Here is a 16,864-nt window from a genome sequence, read left to right on the forward strand (position 1 = left end):
CAAACCTTTCTTCACACATCCCCATCAAGATCCTGGCTTTAGCCAAGTAAAAATAAGAGCTTTCAAGAATTTCACTCTGGACCCTTTGGAAGGGTCAGGAGCGAAATTCATCTTCTTGACTAAAATCTTTCATTTTACCCATCATCAATCACTTCCTAGGGCTAGAACATATCAATTTATCTTTACTACGCCTAAGGAAGCTATAATCCTGGCCTTGATCAGAGAAAATTTGATGCTAAAGGGGATTTTCGCTCTGGAACCTTTGGAAGGGTCAGGAGCGAAAATCATATTCTTGGCTAGTTCCTCACCTTGGTTCATTTCATTTCCTTCCTGCAAAACTCTTTCAATCATCATCATGTGCATTCGCTCATCAGTTTCTAAAATAACCACTCTGATCTCCCTCTGATCACTGACTTTGCTCAATCGACTCAAACCTGGAAGCAAACAGGACTCTAACAAGAAAACTATCAAACTAGACCTACCCTGACCTTAGACCTATTCACCCTCTTTTTCAATCTCACCATCCTAATTCTCCTGAAAGGAAATACTTCATTAAGGCAAACTTAAGGTCCCAGGCAGACAACTAACGACCTCCAAAAACTAGGCCAGACTCAGCTTGGAAGAAACCCTAAAACGATCTTTCAGAGATTAGCCCTAATCAAGCCAGCCCAGGCAACCACTCACTCACTCAAAACCCAGCAAGCAGAGAGAAAAACCAACTAAGGGAAAGCAAAACCCAAAGAAAAAGAAGGGGGTCCCCAGCCTGATGGGGCGATGTGTGAAATGGTCACAACACAACTGTTGATCAGAAAGAACCTTTTCTTCTATCAACAATTCTCCATCATGACCCATGATGGTGCATGAAGCTTTCTGACAATGAGAGACCATATCCTGAAAAACTTCCATTCGCAGCCTCATAGCATCATCAATGTCTTCAATAAGTGACTTAAGAACAAGGGCTTTGTTCTCCAAGAGCTCTTGATATTCCAAGTATACAACTCTTGAAGGAATTACTTGACGTTTTAGAAGAATGCTTAACTTTTGCTGAGGAATTTTAAGCCAAATAGTCAAGCTGTCTTCTACCTTTTCCAAGTTCCGTTTGAAAATATCAGAAACTTGGTTCAATTGTTCTTCAATGGTTTTCAACTTGGCCATCATTTGGAAAACCTCCTTCAAGACTTGTGCAGATAGATTATGAAGCTGATCAACCCAAGATTCCAGTGCTTGTACCGTTTGAGCAGCTCTCTCAACTCCCTGGATTGATTCTCGTGCCTCGGAAGAACTTGTAGAATTACTCACTTCACCAGTTGGTTTTGTGATTTTACGAACAGCTGCAACAAGTTGTCGATTGTCCTCTTCTAGTTTATCTTTCTCAGCTAGAAGTTCATCATACTGTTGCACCAGTGAGGCTACAAAATACTGGGCATCATGTTTAACCACTTCATGCGTTTGCTTGCCCAACTCTACCCTTGTGACTTTGTAATCGGCAACTAACATCTCTTCAAGTGGCTTATCTGCTAGAGGTTCAACAATTTCAGCCACTTTCATCTTGTTGCTATCAACAATTACTCTTGAGATATTGTTGGCCTTTTTAGCAACTTTAAGTCTAGACTGTTTAAGTTGCTAATAATCAAAGGCATCAGGCAAGATTTCTTGCTTCTTCCTCTTTGGGGTAAAAGAACTAAGCCATGGAGGTAAAGCCATCAACTCTCCTTTAGTAGTAGCTATGAGTAAAGGAGAAGCATCTTTTGTTTGAACAACCGTGGTCACCTTTGGAGGAGTATCTGTTTGGATGGCGACCATGGTTTTCTCAGTAACCAATGGGCATGAAGATTGCCTCATAAATTCTTCAAAACCAGAAGTGGAGGTATCAATCTCTGATAGCTAGATACATGCAGGAGTATCCTCGGGAATTTCCAGCACACTCTCTTGTTGATGATCAGGAGGTGGCTCGTATGCTGAAATAGGAACGGCATTCTGAGGAGACTCTTCCACCATTAAGTCGGGAGGAGAAAGGGGCGTCTCAATGGAAACTGAGGAAGGAATCTCATGAGGTGAGTCCGAAGCTGGAGACTTAGGAGCATCATCAAATTGTTGTCCTTCTTCTAGATTATCAAGATCGATCACCTGAACATGAAACCATGACTTTTCCTTTCCACAAACTGTCGCCTCCTCAGGAGGAAGCACTATTGCCCGACTAACTCGCAATTTGATCCTGGTGCCAGAAGATGTTGCACCTTCCTTATTGTCAATTTGAATCTCAAACTTACGTCCAAGAGGCCCCGTAGAATCATCTTCTTTCCCAACCTCGATTTTAATGAGTCTAACACCATTACCTTTGAGCCAAGTATTGGTGTTAGCCAAGATAGGCTGAAATCTTTCAAGAATGGACGTGCATTCTTTATGCGACCATTGGATTAAAGGAAGTGGAGTTTCCTCAACCCTTCGTGAAATATATTCAGGATCAAGTACATGCCCATCATCGATCATCCCTTGTGAAATATCCACCAAGTTCAAATCAATAACTTGCTCAACAGTAAGCTTGCAATAATCCATCTTCAAAATTTCCACTTCTGTATGGAGATCTACCCAGATATCCTCAATACGATGCATGTGCACGAAGGACTTTTTGATCTTTTCCTTCATACCTCGGTAATCAAAATCAACTCTGAACTTAAACCTTTTGAGTTTAATTTCCTGCATCTTAGTCTCCATAGCCTTGGCTTTGACGGATGTGACAAGAGAATACCAACCAATTTTCAATGGGTTTGTTGTAGAAATCCCCATTCCGACCTTATGTCTGACAGACTAATGAGCATGCACAACCATGATCTGTCTTCCCAACTCCATAAGTATGATCTTATCAGTCGGGTATCTAGGGAGCATGTATGGCTGCCCACTATAGCATCCGACTCTCATATAGGTAAAGGTCGGGAATTGAAGAAACAACCACCCATACTCATTCACTCTTTCCCATGCCTCATCTGATACCCTTTTGTTTTTTAGAATTTTGTCAAACTAGCACATGAAGTAACCAAAGAATGCATCTTGAACTCTTCTGAAATGCAATCTGTTGGGTCTCAAAGGCAGCTGATCATAGTATTCCCATACAGGTATAAGCGAGCAGTCACCCTTGGTAGAAAGACCAGGGAAATGTCTGAGTGAGGGTGCCAAATACACTAAGTATGAATTCATATAGAAAGTCATGGTGGAAGGGACTGTTGCAAGTTGCTCGCACAAGGTATCACTGATGACTTCTCCCCATGATATATGATGGGACTGCCTTATGAACATGACGAACTGGTACATCCAAGGCTCAAAAACATTAGAATGTTCAAGACCCATCATCCTGCTGAGGAGAGTTATGATGTCTCCAATCTCCCATTTGAAGTCACAGCGGTACAACTTAGCCCACCTTGAGAAGGCGGCTCGTGGATCATGATTCCACCTGTTAATATGACGTTTGCAGTCTTTTTCCCTTTTGACATAGTACTCAGTTGCACTATCTTTGGAGATTTCCATATAAACAGGTGTCGGTGGTATTGTGAAGACTTTTTCAATTGTGTCTGCATCAAGGCGGATTATTGCTTCACCATCATCATTTTTAATGGTTCTTGTCTCTTTGTCAAAGTGATGGGCGCAAGCGAGAACAAATTCAAGTTCTAGGGCAGCCACTGGAAAAGAAGATGCGTGATGGATATGGCTATCCAACAGTCGCTGCATATTGCTATCCTGCGGATCCTCTACCCTCTTGACAAATTCTAACATGTCCACATGCCCTATCTCTGTATCTTTCATGCGACACAAGGGAGAAGAGACTTGAGAAGGTGAAACCTCATTTTGGTACTTATCATATTTATACTTCATCTTCTTTGTAATTGGAGATGACGGCAAATCTGGCATTGAAGGACAACCTAGTATACTGCGATGAAGACTTAAAAGTGTTAAAGCAACATCGTGATCAGCTGCAACCATCATTTTCCTCCTTCAAATGGGAAGAACTCCAACCCTTGCATTTCTTGTTTTTGTGAGAGAAAGATGGGAAATAAATGGGAAATGCTAGGAATCTTGACTTTGACCAATTTCCGATTTTGGGGAAAATTTTACAAGTATACAAGTTTGGGAAGAATGCACATGCAATCGGATTTTTAAAACCTGAATGCAAGTATACTTGTAAAATGGAAAATGGAGAAATGAGTGAAAAATGAGGAATTAGACTTGGGGGAAATGACGTGAACGAAAAGTACGGATATAGGCGATATGGATGGATAAAAATGGAAAGATTTTGGGAATGACATTTTCATGAAAATGGGAAGAAATTTGAACATGCAATCCGGTTCTTAAAACCCGATTTTGGAAGGATGGGTAATTTTCATCTTTGCAACTTGGAATTTCAACAAAAGATGGTTAAATTTTTTTAACCGTAAGGGAAGAACAATGATTTTCATCCAACTTGTAATCGGGATTTAAAATCCCGAATATAAGTAAAGAGGGAAAATGGGGAAGAACAATGCAATTCAAAAATTACTTTTCAAAGGGGAAAATCTCTCTCACAAAACCGATTTTTAGGGCAAAATCAACATATATAGAAATCTACAACTAGAAAGGAAAATAAGAAAACAAAAAAACAAGAAAATGAAACAAGAAAAGAAAATAAATCATACCTTGATTCAATCTGAAAATGCCTCTTCAAAAGATGATCAATCTTTGAAAGAAGGAAGAATAGCTCTTAAATAGAGATTAACCGCAATTGAAAACCATTGCCACATTTTCCCAAAACGCCATAAACAACAAAACGTGGCACCAAATGCTAGTTAAATGGCACAAGAAGTGGTCAAATCTCCCTCCAACTTCAACGCCTAGGTATGAAAGGCAAAAACACCTTAGGAGATTGCAACTTGATGGAGTTTAGATCCCCCAAAATGTGGATTGAAAGAACCACATGGTAGGCATTGAAGTAGAAAATCAGCAAACAAAAACCCCCAAATGGTGTGAAAGATGTTTACAATTGCATGAAAATAGGGAAGAATCCCAAACGCCTTGCATCTCTCAACAAATTCTCCACAAAAAATGCTTCAAATTTCCAACAAAAATGTTTTCTCTTCACAAGGCAAAATCGGGTTTTGGAAATGCAATTACAAGTTTAAAATTCTTCAATTTGCACTTTATGGAGAAAATCTGGTTTTTTTGGACAAAATAGCAAGTTTAAAATGTCACTTTATTTCATTTCTAGGCAAAATCGGGTTTTGGAGAGAGATGTGCAAGTTTAAGAATTACTTGTAAAGGGAAAATAAAATCCCTACAACAAGTTTTAATAACTTGCACATATGTAAATAGGGGTTTAAAATCCCTATTACAAAACAAAAAAGACATTAAAATAGGGGTTTTAGAAAAGAATTACAAGTTATTTATAAACATGTAATTTAAAATTAACTTGTAACTTATCCAAAAAATCCCTATCATAACTTAAAAAGCAAGAAGGCATCAAGGGGGAAATAAAAGGTAAGTTACAAGTTCTTTTTTCAATAAAGTGCACTTGTAATTAGCCAAAAATTTCCCTACAAAGACCAAAACAAAAGAAATCATTAAAACTTGCAATTCAAGGAAAATTTCCCACCTACAGTCAGGGAGAAAAAACCCGAAATTGAAGGAAAGACATAGCAAACGAACCCAAAATGCGATGAAATTTGAAACGTGGTTCGAGGATAGATTGAGGATTAAGCCAGTCCAAGGATTAGGCGAAATTCTGCCTCGAGAAGTGTGCCATAAAGTAAAATTTTCATTTTTTGACAAAATTTTTATGTTATGGTCCTTCATTTTTGAAAACAAAAATGAGGACAACAATATTGTTGGATCTATTGTAATCCTTGGCCGACCATCTTTGGTCTCTTCTATGTAACAATTGAATGTGCGAATAAAGATATATTTTACTGCCGTGTTTGGTATGCATTGTCATGTACATTATTATTTCCTGTATTTAATATTACTAGTTGTACCAGCAAACAAAGTCTCCAGAATGATCACATCATTCCACACTTTATTGAGCTTGTTCTCCAATATTATCTGAATAGTCGTTGTTCATAATTGTTATCGCTGCACTGCTTTCAATGTATCATCATTACATATTATACATAGTCACTACCAGACCAGGTCGATGTTCTTCATGTTTTGTTACGACTGTTATGATATATAAGTCACCATAGTATTGGGCTATGTTGGACATACCCATAGCTGCCAGTATGATTGCTACACATAGTGCTGTTCTTTACTTTTGTCAATCATATGATTACTGAAGAATACGATTAGAGCATCTAAAGTTTTGTATCGACACTATATACTTTGTGTGAATGAATTCATGTCATCACAATGATTGTTCAGTTGTCTACATAACTTCCTCTTTCAAACAGATCGTTTGCCTTATCAAATATATCTCTGAAGATCTTGTCTTCTTTCAAGTTATGTCAATTCCTTTTGCCTGTAGTTGTGTCTTGCTGTGTATGTACAGTATTATATATCAGAATATACAGTATATGTATTAGAATATGCAGTATATATTCTTAGTCATTGTACTCTGTAGCTGAGACAATATATATCAATTTGTTGCATGGTGGTTCATTGTTAAGCAGATCGCTGCATTGATCACCGTTTACCATCATCTTGTATATGAAGTTCATCTTCAATACTATCACTAATTTGATCATGGAGATGCCTTCAATTCTGATTATTATTGGTTTCATGTAGATGTCTTCTTCATATAAATCACAGCTATCCAATTCCTTAACCATCACCTTTGACATTGATGATAGTCTTCTTGCATCTTTGACATCAATGACAATATTTCCATCACAGAATCACCTCAAATGCTAAATATGTGTTCAACTAAGATGATTCCAAGGTTGCTACGGTCAGTTCTTGACATGCGGGTAACTCAATGGCTTGATGTGATATTGTTGTTTTCATTCAGGGGCTTACACAATTGTTTGGATCAAATTTATTATACCATGGATTTGGAATAGGCTATGCCGATAACTTAAGATTTTGCACTTTGAGCTCTTTATCTAATCTAACAAAGATTTCTAAAAAAAGGACAAAAAGAGTAGGGTTTAGGAATTTCTATTCTAAAACCTAGAATGCAAGAAATAGTGAACGATTCAATGGAATCCTACTAGGCAAGGTCTCACCATCAAACGAACAATTTGACACAAGCTTAGTGCAATCATTTAAGGTAAATTTCATAGATGTTCAAATCATTACCATCAAACATTGATACCATCACAACAATGCATAGCAATGGACGTGCAACAATTGAAGTCAAGCTCAATAAAAATTCCAGTTCACCACACAAGGCACACTTACAATCAACAAGAGGCTAGTGATATGGATTAAATGGATTCCACACAAATGCATTCAACAAATTCCTTCATTCATCTAAAATACTTGAAAACAAATTCTAATCTAACTTGGAGGCAATGAGAACCACAAATGCATACAACACTTAAACAAAATCACAAAACTTCAATGATTTATATTCAAATCTGCAGCATGTAGACGATAATTCTCAAAATTCTCTCTTACAAATGAGAGGCAATGGGGTTTATTTAGAGTCTCAAATGAAATGAATGGTCAAGATTCATTTAGAATCAAGGGCCATGATCGTGCCAACACAGCCCTAAAGTTGCCCTATTTAGGGTTTACATAAAAAATGGAATCACCAACATGTGATCCAAATGACACCTAGTCATCAAGTAGGGAATCTTCTAGAAGATTTCAGCCTGCATTCCTCTCTCTAGTAGCATATTCCAAGAATCTAGCCAAAACTAAATCTAACTCCTCCATGTTAACGTTGGGCAAAGCCTCTTGCTGAGCATCAATCACATCCAACACATCAGAACAAGCATCCAAAGTATTCTCCCAATCCGGCATAAGCTTCTGCAAACTATGAACATGGATCAATAGGGAAACCAAATCATCAATTTGATTCTTTTTCAAAGAATCCAATTGGCTGATGTACATGAACTTCATCTTATCTTTCAATTCTTCTAAGTGTAGACTGTTGGAAACACTGACATCTACCCCCTAACAATTCTTCAATAGATGTAATGAGCAATACGAACCCTGGAAATCATAGATATCTCCCTCATGCACAACTCTTTCATGGATCAACGTGGACATAGGAACTTTCTTCAACACTCTGAGGCGGGGAACAGTCTTCTCCTGAATAGGCAGGAACTCATCCCAAACTCCTTCCAAATCTTCTATCCTATATGCAAGTATAGTCGTCATATCGAATGCTTGGACAAACTAAGCGAGGAAATCATCCACCTATTTTGTTACATCTTTAATCCACTTACAAAATTCTGCAATGTATTCCTCGCTGCCTCATGATCAAAATGAAGTCCATGGTCAAATGCGATAGACGAGACAAAAAGTGGGATCTTCACGCCTCATCCCTGCAATATACTCCTTAAGCTTCATGTTTTCTTCTTTATACATATCTTTCTTCTCTATCTCCGTATTTAACCTTACATTGATTGCCTGGACTGTATCATCAAGTTCCTAGAACTCCTGTGTCTTTGTAGTCCGTCCAAGGGCAACCAAAGTGATCTGGTAATCCATGGGAGTAACCACATCTCTGGTCACATCACTAGTCAGGATAGCCACCTGTGCAATCCGCATACTTGTTTCATCTCTAGCTATATTAGAAAATATATTAGCCTTCTTTGGTTCTTTCTCCTTATTATTTCTGGCTAAGTAGTCATCAATGTCATCAATAGGTTGTGTTTCTACCATCTTATTTTTCTCCATGCTTCGTAGCAACCAATCGGGAATGGTGGAAATTTCCATCCCATCATCAAGACACATTTCCTAATCAAGTCCTCTCAATGTTGAGATGACATCATGATCATCTTCCTTATCCTTGGTCAAATCATAAACATTATTGCCCAAACTAACCTCCAACTAGATAGTGGGAGATCCTGGCTGTTCTTCATCTTCATGCCGTAGTGCCGATGTTGCCGTATTATGTAACTCCTGAGTATTTTCTGGTAAAATCAATGTGTGGGAGCATTTCTCAAATTCTTTGCTCCTCTTTGGCACATCTACCTCTTTCACGGATGGGGAACTAAGGTGAGACAAAGGAGTGCTAGGTTTATGCTTCTTCTTCTTTGACTGCTGACTAACTATCTCCTTCCCCTTCGTCCTGGATTCTCTAGGCACGGTCTTCCTTCGTTTTGGAGAATGACTCTCGTCATTTGGATGAATCCTCACATCACTGACTGTCCTTTGATCATCTTCAAGAGAGGACTCCTCTTGTTTCATCTTTTCATAGGTGAAGGTGACACCCATTTCTACTAATTTCTTCATATATGTGTCCACCCACTCTCTAGAGAATTCAATCACTTCTCGCATAAGTTCACTCAAATCCACCACCTCAAGCTATGCCCAATTCAGTGCTAGGATGGGTATGCTCACTTCATTTTCATATTGTGGATGAGTATGATCACTATCATCAATTATTTGGTTTGGAATGGCTAAAAGTTCACATTTCCTCATGAAATCAATCGACATTCTGGACCACATCCTCTTTCTTACTACATTTTCATCATGAGATTAGCCTAGTAATCTTCAATGTCGATCTTATGCATGAACTTTTCTCCCTTGATCTTCACAACGCTTGTGTGGATCAAGTCTATCTCCGCTCTTGTATATTCTAAGGCGATAAAATGCAAGCTCATCAATGACTGAACTAGATGCAGCTACATTGTGGCACGCCTTCGTAATCTTCCCTAAAACAAGAGGGGGAGTTATCCTTGTTCTGTGTTTCTCCTTTTGGATAAAATCAAATTCTAGAAGTTGTCTCACCACCTCAAGTAGGATTATTCTGTCAGTTGGATACCTAGGAAGTTTGTAAGGTTTGGATCTAAATCCTTGAATTCGTAGGTATGTGAAGGTGGGAAATTGTATATACCATGATCCATATTTCTCAATAAGTGTTGTTGCATCTTTGGGCAACCGTTTGTGGATTCCGCCCTATAGTAGCCTTGTGATGTGCATGGTGAAGGCATCATTCATATCCTCTTATAGTCTTCAATTCTATGCATATCAAGTTGCGGATAACATTCATAAACTCTACACTCTTTTGGTCCATTCTCGATCGTGCCTTTGCATATTAATCCCTTGTACGTGACAAATCTTGCAAGCAAGTATACAAGGTAGGAAGTCATGCTGAAGGACCTTGTCTTTTCCACATTTCTCAATAGCTCTAGTTCTACTTGCCATTGGTATTGTTTCAGGGGAGGGAACTTCACAAGTCTCTGGCTTAGAATTAGAAGCTACCCCTTCTCAAGTGCATGTTGTATCACAACCACCACCAACTCAATAACAAGTCATCATTCATAATATCAATACAGATTTTGATTATGATGATAAACCAATAAGTGTAGTGACTCGCAAAAGAAAGGAAGTCCAAAGACAGAAACAAGTTGCTTCAAAGAAAAGTTTGGAGGAGCCCATACTAGTGCAATTGCCAGTTACCTCTCAAGATGAGCAACCAATTCAACCACTTGTTGATGAACATGGAGACCAAATTGTTGAAGCTACTCAAACATAGGGTGATGAACCACAACAGGAACATATGGAGGTGGATGAGGAAGATGACCACTTGGTTCTTACACCTCAAGATTAGGAAGTCATTTTCGAGCAACTAGAGGAAAGCCAAAGAAGACAACGAGAAGAGGCAAGTAAGGAAGATTTTGAACAAGAGATAGGAGAAAAATTAGAAGAGCTTGCCAAGGAACAACAACAACATGGACAGTCCACTATGCCACCTTCATTTACCATCACAACAACAAGATCCCAAAGAGCAGCAACAACAACAACAATCTCTTCAACAAACTTCACAGCTACTGCCACAACAAGAAAAGTGTAAGGAGCAGCAACAAGAGGAACATCATGATGGAGGAGAAAAGGAACTAGAGCAAGAGCCCATGCCTCATACAATAACAACAAGATTCAAGCATGCCACATTGGTTAAGCTTTAATTTTGAGAAAAAGAAAAAGATTGTTCTCCCTAGCATAACTCTACAAGATGTAGTCACTGAGTCCCCAAGAAGAGATAAGAAAGCAAAAACCATTCATCATTTGACAAGAAGTGAGTCCACAGAACTTATGGCTAACATAGCAACTCCAGTGCCAACTAAGGAAGGTGAAGAACATGTTTCTACTAGCTATCAAATCTCCTAGGTAAATCTAGGTAAGCAAACTTAATGGGGAGAGATGTCCACTTTAGATGCTGCCACTGCCACCATCAAAACAAGGATTGAAAAGGAGTACAAGTCAAAACAAGAGGGTAAAGCTCATTTAGAGCAATATTGGCAGTTGCTAATGGAATTGTCTCGTCCACTTGATTTAAGGCTTGCAGATATTCAACCCTCTTCCTTAGCACTCCCTTAGCAAGAAGTAAAGTCCTTGTATGTTATGAGAAAGAAAGAAACAACTGTAGATACTTGGGCTAGAGATCAATTGAGGAAGGTGAAGATGCTCTTGCAAAAAACCATGAATATATATGAGGATGCTTGCCTTCTGGAAAATGGTTTAATATTTCTCTCAACTCACTAGGAAACCTAGTCTAATCAGTTCACAAAGCAAATTAAGTTATTGAAGAAGGTGAAAGACTTGGGGGAAGATGTGATTAAAAGAGAAGACTTACTAGGAGGTGAAGACTTCAATATCTTGCAGGGCTGCATTGATATGGTAGAGTTTAAAAGGGATATTCTTGATCAGTATAGAGCCATAGTACTGAAAGGACACTCGTCTTTCTTGTCACTAATAGAAGAATATGAACAATATGTAGTCAAAGTGTTGGGAAAACATGGGCCTATAGCTATTCAGTCAAGATCACTTGTTCAAGAAGAAGTGCTCAAGTTATGGGAAACATGTGTTCTAGAGAACTTCTCTTCAGAGATCGAATTTGATACTAATATGATGGAAAGGTACATGTACCTCGTTTTGCAATCATACCAGGCAACACAAGTGGTAGGCAATCTGGTGGATAGAATGGATGAACTAACAGAAAACATCAGGTTCTCCAAGTTTCGGGTTCAACATGTTCCAGATCCTCCTCAAGCCTCCATTGAATCTTATTTGGGAAACTACCACAGTTACAAGAAGAAGAATAAGTAATCTGCATGTGTGCCCCAGTTATCTTCAGTGAAAGGACGGAGTCATGGCGTAATCATTGCAATCATCAAGTAATCTTTAGTTTTGACAGTACGCCCAGGGACCAACATGTTCAGCATGCATGGCACCACGATATCTCAAGAGGAGGAGATCGTGCTCCAAGGAAGAGTGCAACTACTGTCCCAATTGATGAAGATTTGCTCATAAGTAGTTAACTGAGGTTGGAGTGTGGCGACTTGCAAGTGAAACTACGACCTCTTCCATTTTGTAACTAGGTTTTAGGCTCAATTTGTTCCAGGTCCATAGGGTGAAAGGCCTATAAATGTAATGTTGCAAGTCATTTGAGGGGTCGTAAAATTGATGATTTGAAGGCGCCATTAGTTAGACTTTCATTTCCTTTCATGCAAAGTTTCAAGTTTTGAAGTTCTTTTGTTATAGTTGAACATTTTCAGAATCAGTGCATGTCGATGCTCATTTTCCAATTAATACAAGCAATTCATGGATCCCCTGTTTCACGTGTTGTATCATCTGAAATTGGTATTCTCTTGTCGATTTAATATCTTCTCTCATTCCAGATAGTATAATTGTCTTAAGCAACATTGTTTCATGAATCATACTATGCATTTCAAGTGGTGTATGAAGATTAAACATTGTTGTGAAAATTGGTTTCTTTGAAAACTCCGCTTTGTTTGCATGTGAATCGTAGATCTTGCATGTTGACTAGAAAATCTTATTGAATGTTATTTGGTATGTTATTGATAATACTGAATCATGTGAGTTACTTTTTTCGTGATATACATAGCTTGTTTGTTTAAATTGTGTTCCTTTCTTCTCGCAACCCTGGCTTTTGCATTTTATATTTAGTAGACAAAACTCACATTAAGAACTCTAGCTTGCAACCAGCATTCCCCTTGATGAAATAGGTTACTTCAACACAGAGTCATTCAGCAACGTTGTGACCCAACTATAAAGACCTTGGGAGGTCAGAAGTCTCATTCTTCCAACCTCTTTCAAGAGAAGTTGAGGTATGCTTGGCTTGTGTTTGGTGTGTTGAAAGACACGTCAACAAGGGGCTAAGAGCAAAAAGTGGAAGAAGTCCAACTAACTAAGACTTATTCCCCAACTAACTATGACTTATTCCAAATTATAGTCCTACTGTCTTTCAACTTGTAATTTGTTTACATGTAATTACAAGTTACAAGAATACAAATAATGTGACTACTTGCAACTACAATTTTTGGCATTACATGTAATTTGTCAAAGGGAAATTACAAATGCATAATTGAAACTAATCTAAGTGTCCAAGACACGACTTTATTTACATCATCCTCTTTCTAAGAGGTCTTCATGCTTATGGCACTGGAAGTATTCAAGATTGGTGAGGGTATTTGTCTAGGAACTGTCCAGGAACATCAACTTGCATCATTGATAGTTCTTATGTCCTTTGCCAACAAACTTCAACCTCATCTTCTTGCTTGGGGTAATATCGATTCTTCAGGAGAAGTTCTCTCTGTGAAGTTAGAGGTGAGAAGCCCAATGTATGAGGACATTCGCAAAATTACTAGGAGTTTCAACAAGCCTAACACAAGAAGAACAAAATGGATTAAACTTGAATCAAATCTAGTTTTGACAACAACATCCTTGCTCATTTGACTATGAATGGTAATGACAGTGACCTCATGAAGGTCAACCACTGAACTTGAAGATAATAAACATTCATTATTGGCTACTGTGGTGCAGTCATGGTTAGGAGGGTCCTCGAAGAGAATAGTCCAGGTCATGCAGCAAGAGTAAACACAACAGAAGAAGCACAATATGATGGAGGCAATGCAGAACAGACTGAATTATATCATGAAAATCAATTACAATCTGCCGGCAACATGCGAGCTTACAAGTTTTGGCTCACAGGCCAGATTACATACATGCTCAAATACAATATCAGTCAACTCCGAACCTCTTGACCCTTAGATTTATCTTCTATGTTCTAACCACTTACTTCGATATGCTCAATTACATTGATTTATATGATCAAGAGTGATCCGCGTCAGCCCAAGAAGAATCAAATGTCGATGAACAAGATGAAACGTTTAAAACAACTAGGTCGGCCTCTACCAAAGAGAATCCTCTGGAAAATCCATAAAATGAAGTGCGGACCTAAGGGAAGTTCAGCCACACGTCAAGGAATGTTGGAAACAACGAATTGAGGCTCCGCAAGCTATGAAAAGGATCCGCAAGATTCACCAATAGGAAATAGGTCCAAGCAGTTCCGGTGTTCTAAGCCAGAAAACTGTCTCAGATTCCGGAAGCAATAACTTGCCAGAAATAGATCCAAACATCCCGCAGACTTAGGATAAGATAAATGAACATGTCCATGAACAAAATCCCGCTCCGCAAGATCTGATGAGTAAATGCAAGAAAAAACAAAAAGAAATGTTGAAACTGCAAAACAAGAAACAAATTGAAAAGAAATGTTTTTGGTTGATGCAAGATTGCCAAGAACCAGGGATGCTCCTGCATCAGACATCCAAGGTTGTTGAAAAAGTGAGTCCCTCACTTTGCCGAGGTCAGAGGAAGACCAAGACGGTCTACCTCTGCCTGAGAAATCCATGATGAATCTTCAACTGGTCTATCCTTCAGTTTCACAAGATACTCTCTGTACTAGTTGCTCTGGGTGTTACACCCAATCCTACTATCCAAAATGTCTTCATCTGATCCGATTCCCTCTGGGGTATCTGCTTCTCCAAGTCTACAACACTGTCCTCACTAAATTCGGTCTCATGATACTAATGTAGATCTGCAATGTTGAATATAGGTGAAATATCCAAACTATCCGGTAACTCCACTTCATTTGCATTTTCAGAACTGAATTTCCTCAAGATCTTACAAGGTCCAAACTTTCTCATCTGCAACTTGTTATAAGTTTTGTTGGTGTAATTATTTATTCATGTTGGATATAATTACACCTTACTTAAGTTTATTTAGGTACATGCACCACATTGTAGTTTGCATATGAGACACTTAGGGAGATGTGCATACATTGGGAGTGTGTATGTAGAAGAATTTCCGCCTTTTATGATGTGATATTGTTGTTACTTTATCATATCCACTTATTGTGGAGTGATAATTCCACCTTCGGTGGGTGATCCACCTCATGTGGAATATTTTTCTATTTCTCCTACCTACCCTTGCATCTCATTGAGCCACATGTCATCATTGTGTGCTCTCTTGTCTCTTAGCCTTGCCTTTATAAGCAGGCTTATCTACATTGTATGTAACTGTTGATAATCCAGTTGATCAGTATTTTGCTATTGATTAGAATACAATTTATTCTTATCAATCTATTTTGTCTCTCTATTGTGCTATTCATTGTGCCCTAGATCTTGGCTATTTTCAACAAATTCTCACAGGTTCCAACTAGAAATCTTTCTTTTCTCAGATACGCCATCACTTCATCTCCCACTTCAAATTCCTTATATCTCCTCTTCTCATTTACCTTCTCCTTATATTTGTTGTTCATGTCCTCCAAATGTTGTTTAACTTGAACATGTAATACCTTCATATGATCTGCAAATTCTTCAGCTTCTGCATTTCTCTTGTCTGCATTACTAATGTCTCTCAATTTTGATATACCTCTAGGGTGTGCTCCGATAACAATCTTGAAAGATGTTCTTCCGGTACTCCTATTCACTGAATTATTGTAGGCAAACTCTGCTTGTGCAAAAATCAAATCCCAACTTTCTGTCTTCTCCTCAACTAAGTATCTCAACAAATTTCCCAAACTCCTATTTACCACTTCTGTCTAACCATCAGTCTGTGGGTGAAAAGTAGAACTAAACTTCAAATCTGTCTTCATCTTCCAAAGTGTTCTCCAAAAGTATCTAACAAATTTAGTGTCTTTGTCTGAAATTATGCTTTTAGGTAACCCATGCAATCTCACCACTTCTTTGAAAAATAGGTCTGCAACATGTGCTGCATCTGTCGTCTTCTTACAGGGTATGAAATGCGCCATCTTTGAGAATCTATCTACCACCACAAATATAGAATCATTTCCTCTCTGTATCTTAGGCAATCCAATATGAAATCCATGCTTATGTCCTCCCAAGGTCCCTCCGGTACTGTCAAAGGCTTATACAATCCAACATTTTGACTACTACCTTTTGCAATTTGACAAATTCTACAGCTCTGAACAAATTTCCTGACATCGTTATGAATCTGAGGCCAAAAATAATCCAAAAAATGCACTACTTAGAAGCATTATTAAAAAAGAACATAAATATTTGACAGCCCTATATTAATATTTTGAGCCACTTTTCCTTACAGTGTAAGTTCTTTAATTTTCCTCCCTCGTGAAGTATCACAGTTGAGAGCAAACAGCATCATCTGCAAATTGGAATTTTGAAACTCTGCCTGTAGTGGTTATAGAAAGGAGCTATAAGACATTCTGGTATTTCCTAAAGATACAGAGAAATGAGGCCATCTTGATTTTAACCACAGGATGAAATTAAAAGCTCTTCCCTTTCTCCATTAACAGTACCAGAAAAGAAGAAATAGCAATGCAGCATCAAATCCACTTTATGATGTTCTGATCAAATTTTTTGGGGTGTGGTAGGCAGGAGGGTGCAGGTTATATGCTGAATCTGCTCATTTCTAAGTATTATAATTTAGCTTGGGTTTAATTTTTGGGAGC

General features: G+C 38.3%; 1 protein-coding gene across 1 annotated transcript in view; it reads left to right on the plus strand.

Moving 5' to 3' along the window:
- LOC131034467 (uncharacterized) overlaps positions 1-16,864 on the plus strand; it is a 214,854-nt gene that overhangs the window by 197,256 nt on the left and 734 nt on the right. The gene's annotated exons all lie outside the window — the stretch shown is intronic.

Source organism: Cryptomeria japonica, chromosome 9 (genome assembly GCF_030272615.1).
Source record: "Cryptomeria japonica chromosome 9, Sugi_1.0, whole genome shotgun sequence".
Classification (NCBI taxonomy): domain Eukaryota; kingdom Viridiplantae; phylum Streptophyta; class Pinopsida; order Cupressales; family Cupressaceae; genus Cryptomeria; species Cryptomeria japonica.